Source organism: Lathyrus oleraceus, chromosome 4, assembly GCF_024323335.1.
Source record: "Lathyrus oleraceus cultivar Zhongwan6 chromosome 4, CAAS_Psat_ZW6_1.0, whole genome shotgun sequence".
Lineage (NCBI taxonomy): Eukaryota > Viridiplantae > Streptophyta > Magnoliopsida > Fabales > Fabaceae > Lathyrus > Lathyrus oleraceus.
Genome location: NC_066582.1, coordinates 367,622,134 through 367,634,089, shown reverse-complemented (window position 1 = coordinate 367,634,089; position 11,956 = coordinate 367,622,134).

Sequence of the window (11,956 nt, the reverse complement as noted above, 5' to 3'; positions counted from 1 at the left end):
GAAAAGAACAAAATAGTCCAGGCAAAAATGGGCATCCCGGCGAACCAAAAAACAGAAAGAAAAGGTTCGGGCAAAAGTTAGGGATAAAAATGAAAAACGTACACCCGGTAAGTCGAAAACCCGCAAGGGCGGCTTAGGCAAAAATGGGTATCCCGGTGGATTGAAAACCCGAAAGGGCGATCCAGGCAAAAGAGGGATTAAAGCGAAGACTACAGTCTGAGTTATTTGTACTTCGTCATGCTTCGTCAGCTACCATCTCGACAGATGTGATCGGTCCAGTCATTCTTCTCAGAAAGCAAGGAATTGGGAGGAAACTGAGGATCTATGAGTTATAACAGAGTTGGGAAACAGTGGATGCCGTGTTCACATTGCCATTAGGATAGTTTATTTTCCTTTTGTGCGCAATTACCTCTTTCCAGGAATTGCTTCTCAATGTACTTGCCTTTTCAGGCACATTTTCAATCAATAAAAGTCGTTATTCAGATAAATTGCTCTCTTGTCTTTTTATTTTTACTGTTTTGTTTGCAAAAACGTCCGATTTTTGATAAACATTGCATATAAAAACATGAAGGCTAAACAATGACGTGCAGAAAGATTAAAACATTTGAAAATCATTTTGAATGTTGAGGACACTTGAGCGTATCTTGTCCATGTACTCCCTGGGGCATCTGTCGTTCCGATTTGCAGGTCGTCACCTGTGAATGTTTTCCCCAGTAAGGTCGTCGCCTGTGAGCATTCTCCAGCAATGCTTTCCCCAGACAGAATCATTACCCTAGCTATGGATTGTTCAAGCCTTCCCCAGCGAAGCAGTTATCTCTCCAGCAGAGTTTATCCCGCCAGAGGATTGGATGAGTTATCGTGGAAGATCGATATCCGCATCCCCAGCTAAGTTGATTTCTACTTGTGAATATTGCGGGTCGTCCCCGACGGAGTAACAGTTATTCCCCAAGGCAGTCTATTTTATCTGAGGTTTGCATGAAGCCTCATCCCCAAAGAGTCGCCTGGTTTAGCTTCCCCAGCGGATTTTTTTATTTCCCCAAGCGGAATTTTTCATGGATTGATTGGGCTATCCCCGGCAGGTTTCCCTTTGCTTTCCCCTAGCAGAGTTGATTCATTTCTTTCCAACAAAGTTGTTTCATTACTCCCCGGCGAGTTGCTTTGTCTTCCCCTAGTGGATTTGTTTTGTTGGCTCCCCAGCAGCGGTTTGTATTGCTTCCCCCAGTAGATTTCATCTTGAAGATTTCTCAGCACAGTCGACCTGTGTATCTCTCCCCGCAGAGTTCTCATCATATTGCATTGCATATAGTAATCATTGCATCCTCAAAATTGCGTAGCATTTCCATTCCAATATGGAGCATTACGCCATAGAAAAATTCAAACATATGCATTCATGTGTTCGAAACCACATCAGACCGTATTCCCGGCAGAGGCGGATCATATTTTGTTCAACATCAGCACAGCAAGTCTGCTACAGTTGCTACAGACAGCATTCAGAAATGATTATCCCCACAGAGGTTTATTTCCTCACCCGATAGTGACAGAAGTTTGTTTCTCCCCAGTGAGACTCCCAGCAAGTGATCAGCCTTGCTTCAACATATCCCAGATATCGTTCTTTGTGATACCAGTAGGTGTCATGTCAACACCCGCGTGTGTCTTCTTTGTTTTGGGTATCGGTAAACGCCATTGTTTCGGTGTCGGTAAACATCGAGTTCCACCCAGTCATCGGTAAATGTCTGGTCATTTTTTGGTGTCGGTAAACGCCATTGCTTCGGTGTCAGTAAACATCGAGTATTTCTTTCAGTCATCGGTAAATGTCTGATAATCCCCAACAGAAATCCCCAGTAGAGTCATCGGTAAATGTCTTGTCTGGTTTTCAGTTGCAAATATCTGTTTGTCTTTCCCCAATAAATTTCTCTTCCCAGTCATCGGTAAATGTCTGGTCATTCTTTTGATGTCGGTAAACATCATCTTTCGATGTCGGTAAACATCGTGTCTCACCCCAGTCATCGGTAAATGTCTGGTCATTCTTTTGGATGTCGGTAAACATCATCTTTCGATGTCGGTAAACATCGTGTCTCACCCCAGTCATCGGTAAATGTCTGGTCATTTCTTTGTTCTCTTGTTAATAAAATCAAAACCCCCAGAAGTCGTCGGTAAACGTCTTGTCTGGTATCACCACAAAGATTTTTGTTCCTCCCCAAGCGGAGATGCCATCGGTAAATGGCCCAGCTTTTTCGATATCGGTAAATATCGAGTTCCCAGTTGCAGCAGCCATCGGTAAATGGTCTTGCTAAGTTGACATCGGTAAATGTCAAGTTTGCTTTGAAGCCACCATCGGTAAATGGTCTTGCTTCCTTTCAACATCATTTGTTTCCCAGCAGCCATCGGTAAATGGTCTGGCTGAAGTTGATATCGGTAAATATCAAGGTCCCAGTTTTTAACCATCGGTAAATGGTTTGTTTTTCAGAAGTTGGTTTTCCCCAGCCGCCATCGGTAAATGATCGTGCTGAAGTCAATATCTGTAAATATTGAAGTTCCAGTTTCTTCAACCATCAGTAAATGGTTTCGCTTTTCTGAAGCTGTCTTGCAGTTTGTCGTCGGTAAATGACGCGGTTCTTTTATATCCAGTCGGTGCAAATTTCTACGGTTCTTTTGTATTCAATCCCTGTTTACCCTGAAAGTCTGACAGCCATTGCTATCATCCGTTCGGGTTCCCAGCTGATTGAATAGGGGCAGCTGTAGCACCTCAAATTTGCACCTATCATTGTGCATACCATCTCATATTAGGTCATAGCATATCATAATCCATTGCATAGCATTTGCATTGTCCCCCAGTTGCCTCAAGTGCAAGCAAGCAGAAATTAGGTCAATTGATCAGGAGATCAGTCCACCAATCAAGCAAGGTTGTTCCTCAAGGAATCAAAGCCCCAGGGTTTGTCCAACAAGTTCACATGCCTTGGGGGTCTTTTTGAAGTGTTCAAGTCAAGGGTTGAAGCCTCAGAGGTCAGCAGTCAGTGCACAACCAGGTCAAAACCCTAGACAGTCAACAATCAATCAAAGCAGTGGATGGTGGCCATTCTTGAGGAATTTGGGCACCATAGTCAATATTCAAGAGTTCATTTGTCTTGAGACATCATTTTAAGTCAAAATCTCAAGGAATTAGGGTTTGGAATTCATCAGAGGTGCACAGTCAAGTCCAAAACCCTAGAAAGTCAAAGTTGGTCAACTGTGGTTGATTCTTTGGTTTTGATGGATGGAAATGGTTTGAAGGATCTTATTCATGTCCTAATAGGTCTCATATGTCATGGGAATCAACATCATGGAAGAAAATCAAGTCAATCAGAAATTTTTCCAGAAATAGAAAGTGGACCTGTAATTTCAACTGCCAAAAATAGAAACTTCTTGATCCTCAACTTGCATCATGATACAAGCTCCAAATGAATTTTTGCCCAACATGAAAGTTGAAGATCTTGTTCTCCCATTTTCAAAAAGTCCAAGAACTCTCAAATCCCATGTATGGTTGTCAAGATATGATCAAATCATTTTCATCAATTTGTGAACTTCAACTGAGCATATCTCCCAAACCATAAGGCCAAATTTGGTGGGGTTTTTTCCTACAAACCACATTTTTCATCCTCTTTCCAAAAATATAAATTTCATGACCTAAAACCTTGCCAATCAAAATGGCATTTTTTGACCTTTTTCATTAAAAAACCAAGTTTGACTCAAGTTTGACTTTTTGATTTATGGACTTTTTGAACAATTGACCAATTGAGATTGCTTTTATATCATATTTGTGACATGTTCCAATCATCATTTCATGTTCATGCCATCTCCATATCACTATTTTGGCCAAAATGCAAAATTGACAAAGGTGTGCAATTGGTTTCAAAGAGTAAGAACCAAGTGAGCAATTCCCAAGCAGACTAGAAACAGCATGTGTGATGAGCAATTGCAGCCTATTTTCAAGGCCCATTCGACCACAAGCTTACACCTTCCATATGCAATGTTCATATTTGGTATTTTAGCAAGAGGAGTCACACAAGTAAAACAATGCTAGCAACTCTTAAACAAACAACAAACAGCATTTTAATTGGTCTTTTGCAGCATGCCTAAAGCCCATTTCGACCAGCCTACACCCTCCATTCCCACTTATGTGCAAATTAGCAAAGTTGGCAATTAGTGATTTTTGAGCTAAACAAGTTTACCATTCTATTAAGTCTTGTTAAACAGACCCTTATAAACACTTTTCTGTCACATTTCAACCCTAGCCACCATCTAAAAAACCACAGAAACTTCATTCTCCTCTCCCTTGCAATTTTGCATTTGTGAAAATTCTTGACAAAACTTCAAAATTCTCGAGCCAACCTTGGTCCAGTCATGATATGCAATTGTTTTTGAACCCCTTGGAAGCTGAAAAACACGACTGAAGAGCTTGGTTCCATTACTGTTTTATTAGAGCATCAAGCATGGCAAATCGAGATGGAGGCTAAGAGCAAAACTTCTGGTTGTTATGAATGCATTTACTCATCATGTGGAAGCCTGAACTACTTCTGTTTCGAGCAATCTCTGCCAAAGAACCATGGGAAACCTCACTGCCTTCAAAATCTGGTATAATCCAACCTTAGCCGTTTTTAAAACTGTAGGATCCATTTTGTAAATCTTTTGTTTGTGTTTATTGTGAGCTTCGATTCAAGTAAAATGGTCTAGTATTGAGTGAGAAAAGTGGATTCAAAGTTTCACCATCGAATATGTTTTTGATTATTCCTCCTTTGACAGCTTGATTTGAGAAAAATGGCTGTTATATTATGTTTGTGTTTGTGTTGCTGAAGATTTTGATATGCTTGTTATCATTTCCTGGAGAATCTGTTCTTGGTCGATTTTGAATGATGGTGTTGATACCCTGCTGTTTAAACCTTCAAATCTGCCCAGATTTTGCATAAAATTAGGTTTGGTTGTTGCTAGCTGATGATTGCATGAGTATTACTTCCATGTTTGTTTGTGAGTTATTGCTTGAATTTCATGTTATGGTGTTCGAAGATGAGGAGGATGTATCGTTTCATAGCCAAACCCTAGGTTACATGAACATGAAACCTTGCCCAGAATCGTGAGCTTCGATTGGCTGTTTGTTGTTGTTTTCCTGCACGCGTACTGTTACATGGGAAGCTGACCAATCAGGACATTTCCCGTGTCCTTCCCAAACGCAGCGTTTGGTTTAATGAAACGCCATATTTCAAGAATGCCACTGTTGACTTCCGTGTTGACCTTTATGCCATGCATTTTATTCATATTTACTCCAATTAATCATCAAACTTCCCCAATTAATTTCTCCTTCAATTTTAATCCAAAAATTCTGATTCTTTTTCCATCATGTTCATGCTTAAGGCTAGTTTTTAATTGTAATTTTTAATGAATTTTTCAGTGGCTGGATTTTTATTGACAATTGTTTTCCCAACATGTGTGCATAAATGATACATCTTACCATCTCAATTGTGAAATACTCATGTTATGTCCAATGACTTTGAAATTTTTTGTGATGAAACTAGACATGTTGACCTTCATTTTGGTATAAAGTTTGTGGATTTCCCATTTGTGGTTTGTTGGTTATGATTTTTTGAAGTTATGTGTTGCATTTGGTGTCATACCATGATTATGCATTTTTCCTAATTTTGTTCACATGCTTCCTCTTATCCAAATCACTTGAAATTTTGCATGAATGATCCCTTGTATGTCTAATTGATGTATGAATTTTCTTGGAATTAATCTTGCTGTTTTCCATTTGATTGTGAATTTTCTTCCATGCTTGGTCATATGTTGACTTTTTGTGCTATGCCTTGCCAAATCTTTTGTGAAATTCTCAAATCTTATCACATGACCATGAAATTTCATATGTGCATACTAGACATTTCAAGCTTTTCATTGGTATTAATCTCATTCATTTCTCATCTGTTTTCAATTTGATACGATTTTTTGAAGTTGACCCATGCTTGTTGACTTTCACTATGCTTGCTTGAACTTGGTTTGACTTCATGATTTTAATTGGCTGCCTTCCTCTCATCCAAATGCCATGAAATTTTACATGTATACCATGTTAGATGTTAAGATTGAGTGTGATTTATTTCATAATTTTTGAAATTGTTTGAGTTGACTTTTGATGCAAGTCATTCTGTTGACTTTTGTATGCTTTCCTTTGCCATGTTTTGATTTCAAATATTCATGAAATGACAATGATGCATGATTTGAATGTGGGCCCAATTGTGATTGCTTTCTAATTGGTTGACTTTGACTTTGAGTTGACTTTTCCTTGCTGCCTTGACTTTTTCCTTCATGTTTGACCCTAGGCTAGTCCTAGTGGTCCCTTGGACTTATGTTGAGTTTATCTGTTTCAGGTTGAGCATAGTGCTTCCAAGATCATACCAATTTGATTGATGTTTGTTTGTCTATATTGTGCTAACCTTTTGTTTTGTAGGTGACTCATGTAACTTGAGTCTTGCTTTGCACAGTTGACCTCCTGTGGTTGACTGTTTATCCATTTCTTTTGATTTTGACTGTTGACTTGTTTACTAATGAGTTTGACTTTTTTCAGGTATTTTAGTTGCCTAAGTTCTTTGAACTTGCTTGCTTTGCTATTTTAGCATTTGCTTTTGAGGTATAAATATTTCTTCTTCATGTAGTCTGGAGACCCGGTCTGTTATTTGACCGGGCAAACTGTCTGAAGTCCTCCTTAAGAGGCAATGCCTGTGTTTGTTTAAATTTGTCCTAAGCAGGAAAAGTCCTTCAAGTAAGGCAATTGGTGGAAGGTAGGGATAAGCAATCTATCCCCCACTATTCAGTGTGTCCTCTCTTTGCTCCCAGTACCTGGTTGAAGCATTGAGATAAATACCCAAGATCTAATCGAGTCAATAATGGGGAAAGAGTTCCATCTTTCTGGACTCCCCCACTTTCTATTTGATGCTCTCTCTTATTTGAGATAGAAGCAATAAGGCACACCCCTTATCTCCTATTCATCTGCTTCACCTGAGCCCCTCAATGGCCAGGTTAAGAGCGACCTTCACCCATTACAGTGGACTTTCAAAGTCAAACCCTCTTGTGTGAGCCCCCAATTGTTTGGCTATAGAGTGTGCTGTTTGCTATTCATTGACTGATTGCTTGCTCTATGTGCATTTGCTTGCCTATATGTTATGCATTTATCACCATCAATTGTCATTAATGCATGAGCATCTCTTTTGTCTGTTTGACATCATTATTGTTGTTTACCCATTGAGGACAATTGTAAGTCCCACAAGTTGGCATTTGTTCCTATGATATGGAAGTGAGTATAAGACCATCACATTGGCCACTCATCTTACTTTTGTTTTGTTGCCTTGTTTCTTTGTATGTGAGGATACAATTGTAAGTCCCACAAGTTGGCAGTTGTTTTCCTAGGATCATACTGTGTGTTAGAGTAAGTCCCACAAGTTGGCGTCTGACATCCTTGTTCTGCTTTCTTTGTTTGTGAGAGGATGCAATTGTAAGTCCCACAAGTTGGCATTTGCTTTCCTATGATCATGTGTGGAGTTAACCTAGGTCCCACAAGCTGGCAGTTGACTTCCATATTTCTTCATTGTTCTTTTTGAGGAGATTAGTGTAAGACCATTGAGTGGCCTCTGATATCCAGTTCTGTTTTAGGAGATTGGTGTAAACCCAGCCATTGGTATCCGATATCCGCTTTTGTTTGTGAGATTGGAGTAAGACCATTGAGTGGCATCCGGTATCATTTGTTTGTTTGCTTTATTACTTACTTTCCATTCCAAAGGACACCCTTGAATCATTTCTCATATGATCTCAAGAAGTGAACCTCCTGAGAAGCTTTACTTTCCATCCTCACTCATTCATCCTCATTGTGTCCTAGAACCTTTTCACACTTTGATCTTAAACTTGACTTAGACATTGTGCAAACATCTTCATGTTTTTTTTCAAACTAAAAACCTGGACTCAAGTCCTTGACTCTTTTCACAAACTCCATTTCATAATACTTCTTTTGAATTAATCTTAATCATACTTTGACTTCACTTTCATAATCACAATCAATTAACTTCACTCATTCACTTGTTTTGGCCATGTCCATTAATCTTTTCATGCATTAGCCGTAGGTTTCAATTATCATTGTGGTTGATGTAAACCTCACCTTATCTTTAGTGAGTCGACAGTAAGACTTCCGTATTGAAAATAGGGTTAACCCCTCTCGTACGTCGAAGCTGTCCTCGCATGGTGGATGTTGGTTTTGGTCGAGTGTTCTCCCATTGATAATGAAAAGCCTCAGTGCTATTGTTTAAAATTGAATCCAACTCACTTTTGGAAATCTTTTAGCCGAACTACGGCGTTTTGATCCTTACCTTTGATGGAAGGTACGTAGGCAGCGGGTTCATCCGCTCAAACCCAATAAAACTTGTGCATTCTTTTCTCATCATCTCACTCCTGTTTGCACAATGCATATGTCTTAACAAATAACAATCCTTTACAATAAGTGTGAAAAGGGCTCCCTAGGAGTACCTAGGACGTAGTGGGTGCCTAACACCTTCCCATTACGTAACTTACCCCTTACCCGGAATCTCTGATCTTTTATTAGTTTTCTACGTGTAAAACTTCTTAGGCTTTTGTTCGCTTTTTAGCCAGTCCTTTGGATAAATAAAAGTGCGGTGGCGACTCGAAACTTCATTGTATGCTTTGCTTATGATTTAATTGATAAATCATATGGCGACGAATACACCGCTACAAACGTGTTGGATGTTATTCCACTTTCTGTAATCCCAAGTGATGCCCCTGGCCCTTCTTTCACGGCATGAAACAATCAAGGTAACAACTCTAAAAACTCTCCACCTAAGGATGACATGCACTATACTGATCGTGTCATTAGGAACCTTGTAACTAGGATTCTAAACGAAGGACACTATGTCAAAGGAGTTTCAACCCCTCTGTCTAGAAGGGACCCCTCTCCTGAGGTGGAACCTCAAACTGAGAAAGATGATGATTCATCTAGATCAGAGAAAGACATGGCTGCTGAGGGACTATGCTCTCTTGGTAAAACCTTTCCTAGTAAGAAACCAGTAGATGTGTCTCATGAAACTGCTGAGAAGGTTATTGATGTGGAAGAAGAGAGTTCATAAGAGGAAGATGGCACCTTGGTCCATCATGTGAAACCAAGTGTTGCTAAGAAACTGAAGACCAGGAAAGGGAAGACTGTGGCTGAGATGTTGACAGCCATAACAGGTAAGAAGGTTGCTGGTGTAGGACCCTCCAAATCATGGAGTAAAGTAGAGGTCAAGAAGAGGAAGGTTAGAGAGAGTTCTGACTCTGAAGATGATGTCGAAGATGATGTCCCAGACATCTCTCCTGCTAAAATACAGACTGTTAAAAAGTCTCCAGCCAAGGTTGCAGCTGTGCATTTAGACAACATTTCCTTCCAGCTGGAAGATGGGGTTGCCAAGTGGAAATTTGTTATACAGAGGAGCGTTGCTATTGAGAGGGAACTAGGGAAGGAGGCTGTAGAAGTGAAGGAGGTTATGGAATTGGTCAAGACTGTTGGTTTGATGAAAACATTTGTTGCTTTACCCCAATGTTTTGAAGGCTTAGTGAAGGAGTTTGTGGTGAATATCCTAGAGGATATTTCTGACAAGAATAACAAAGAATTCTGCAAGGTCTTTGTGAGAGGAAGGTGTGTAAGGTTCTCCCCTGCTATAATCAATAAGTTCCTATAGAAAGGAACTGAAGGAGGTGTGGAGTTAGAGGCTATAGACAATGAAGTCTGTAGGACAATCACTGCTAGCCAAGTCAAGGAATGGCCAAGCAAAAAGCATCTATCAGCTGGAAAATTAACTGTTAAATATGCCATCTTGCATAAGATTGGTTCAGCCAACTGGGTGCCAACAAACCATATCTCAACTATCTCTAATGGTCTTGGAAGGATTATATATGCTATTGGAACCAGGCTCAACTTTGATTTTGGAAGGTTCATGTTTGAACAAATTGTTAGACATGCCTCCACTAATGCAGTAAAGCTGCCTATTACCTTTCCCTCTATCATTTATGGAATTATTTTAAGCCATCAACCTGGTATTCTAAACACAACTGATATCCCCAGCAGAAGGAAGCCTCCATTGTCCATTCATTATAAGTTATTTTAAGGAAGCCATGTCAATGATATTGTGATGACATCTGCAAGGAAGGAGCCAGCCTCTCAAGGTGGCTTGATTGCTCAATTGAAGGAAACTTGTAAGGAGCTGGAAACTGGGATTAGGGTTGCCAAGGCTAGGAAAAAGGCTTTAGAGGTTCTCATTAGTAGCTTGGAGAAGGAAGAGATGGATAAGGTTGGTGAAGCCAAGGAGTCAGATGCCCATACCTCAAGTGAGAGGTCTAATTCTCAAGATCAATCTAGTGGCAGTTCTGAATCTAAAGGTGAAGAAGATGCTACTTCCTCAGACTAAGGTGTAATGGTCCCCCTGTTATGAAAATTATGTTGTTCTGGATGCTGTTTTGGATATTTTGGAAGCTTGGATGTTTTAATGTTTTTCTGTTTAATGGTTGTATTTTTTGGCAGTCTTTCTGATGCCATGATGTAATATTTGGGCTCTTTATGAGTTCCTTGGATTTCTGATTATCTCAGCTATTGCAGCTGTGTATAATTATGGTTTTGTATCTCCTGAAATTGTGTTTTGATATTTTATATGTTATAACATCTCTTGTGACATTCTCTGCTAGACTAATTGACATTTATTTTGTCTAATTGGCCACTTTGGTCTATTTTGACTAAAAAGGGGGAGAAGGTATTATGTGGAGAACTGTAGTTGTGTGGAGATGTGGAGAGCTGTAGTTATTATGGGCTGTTATAGCTAGGCTAAACAGGTGACAACTGATGTTGAACAGAATGATGTTCTATGATGTTCTATTTTGTGATGTTGAAGGAGATGTCAGATGTTGAACAAAAGAATGTTATGTGTTGTACAAGTGGTTGTACAGGTGATGTTAAAGGAGATGTCAAAATGTGATTCTGAATTCTGAATGTTACAGATGTTGAAGGAGATGTCTGTATTGAACAGACTTAGGGGGATAAGAAGTACCCATGTGCATTTGTGTATTACTAGTTGCTATTATAGCTAGAAATTATGTTTGCTTCTGCTGCTGCTTAAACTGCTGTTATGCTGTTTATCTGCTGATGTGTTTTTTTCTTGTGAACAAAATGGACTGATATATGTTTTAGCCAAAATTTTCCAAAGGGGGAGTTTGTTGGTTATAGGTGTTGGCAATAATTTTGGTAAAACCAAGAGTGTTCACAAGAAGTCACATGTGATGTCTTAACATAAGATATCTTGTACCTGCTGGAGGTTTAAAATATAATGATGCAGGATTGTTTCAGGATGTCATACCCGATGTCATGACATCTGATATAATGTACCTGCTGGATATTTAAAAAGGAATTATGCATGATTGTTCCAGGATGTCAGACCCGATGTCATGACATCTGTACACAAAATATTCAATCTGAATGGTATGTGTTATGTGATTGCGCTTTTAATGGCAATCTATGTTTGATTGATGAGTTAATTGCAAACGCAATCAATCAATGATTAGAACGTGATTTAACTTATTTTCCAAAGAGATCTAACCAACTGTCATGAGAAGATTTAAAAGGAAAATAGTTTTAGGGTTTTATGATGTCCAAGCCTAGCCAAATGCTTCTATAAAAAGGACATGGAAAACCTGATTTGATACACAAGAAATATAGAGCGAAATATTTAGAGAAAATAAGGGTTTAAGTCTTGTGTGGTCGTGTGACTTGTAAGCCATTCAATTCATCCATAGATGATTGAATTGGTCTGATTTTTGAGTTGTAATTTGTCACTCAAAGCTTTTAAGCATGAGTGTGTGTCTACTTGATTGAAGGTGCTAAGTAAGTGTAAGACCCTAATTTTGACCCTAA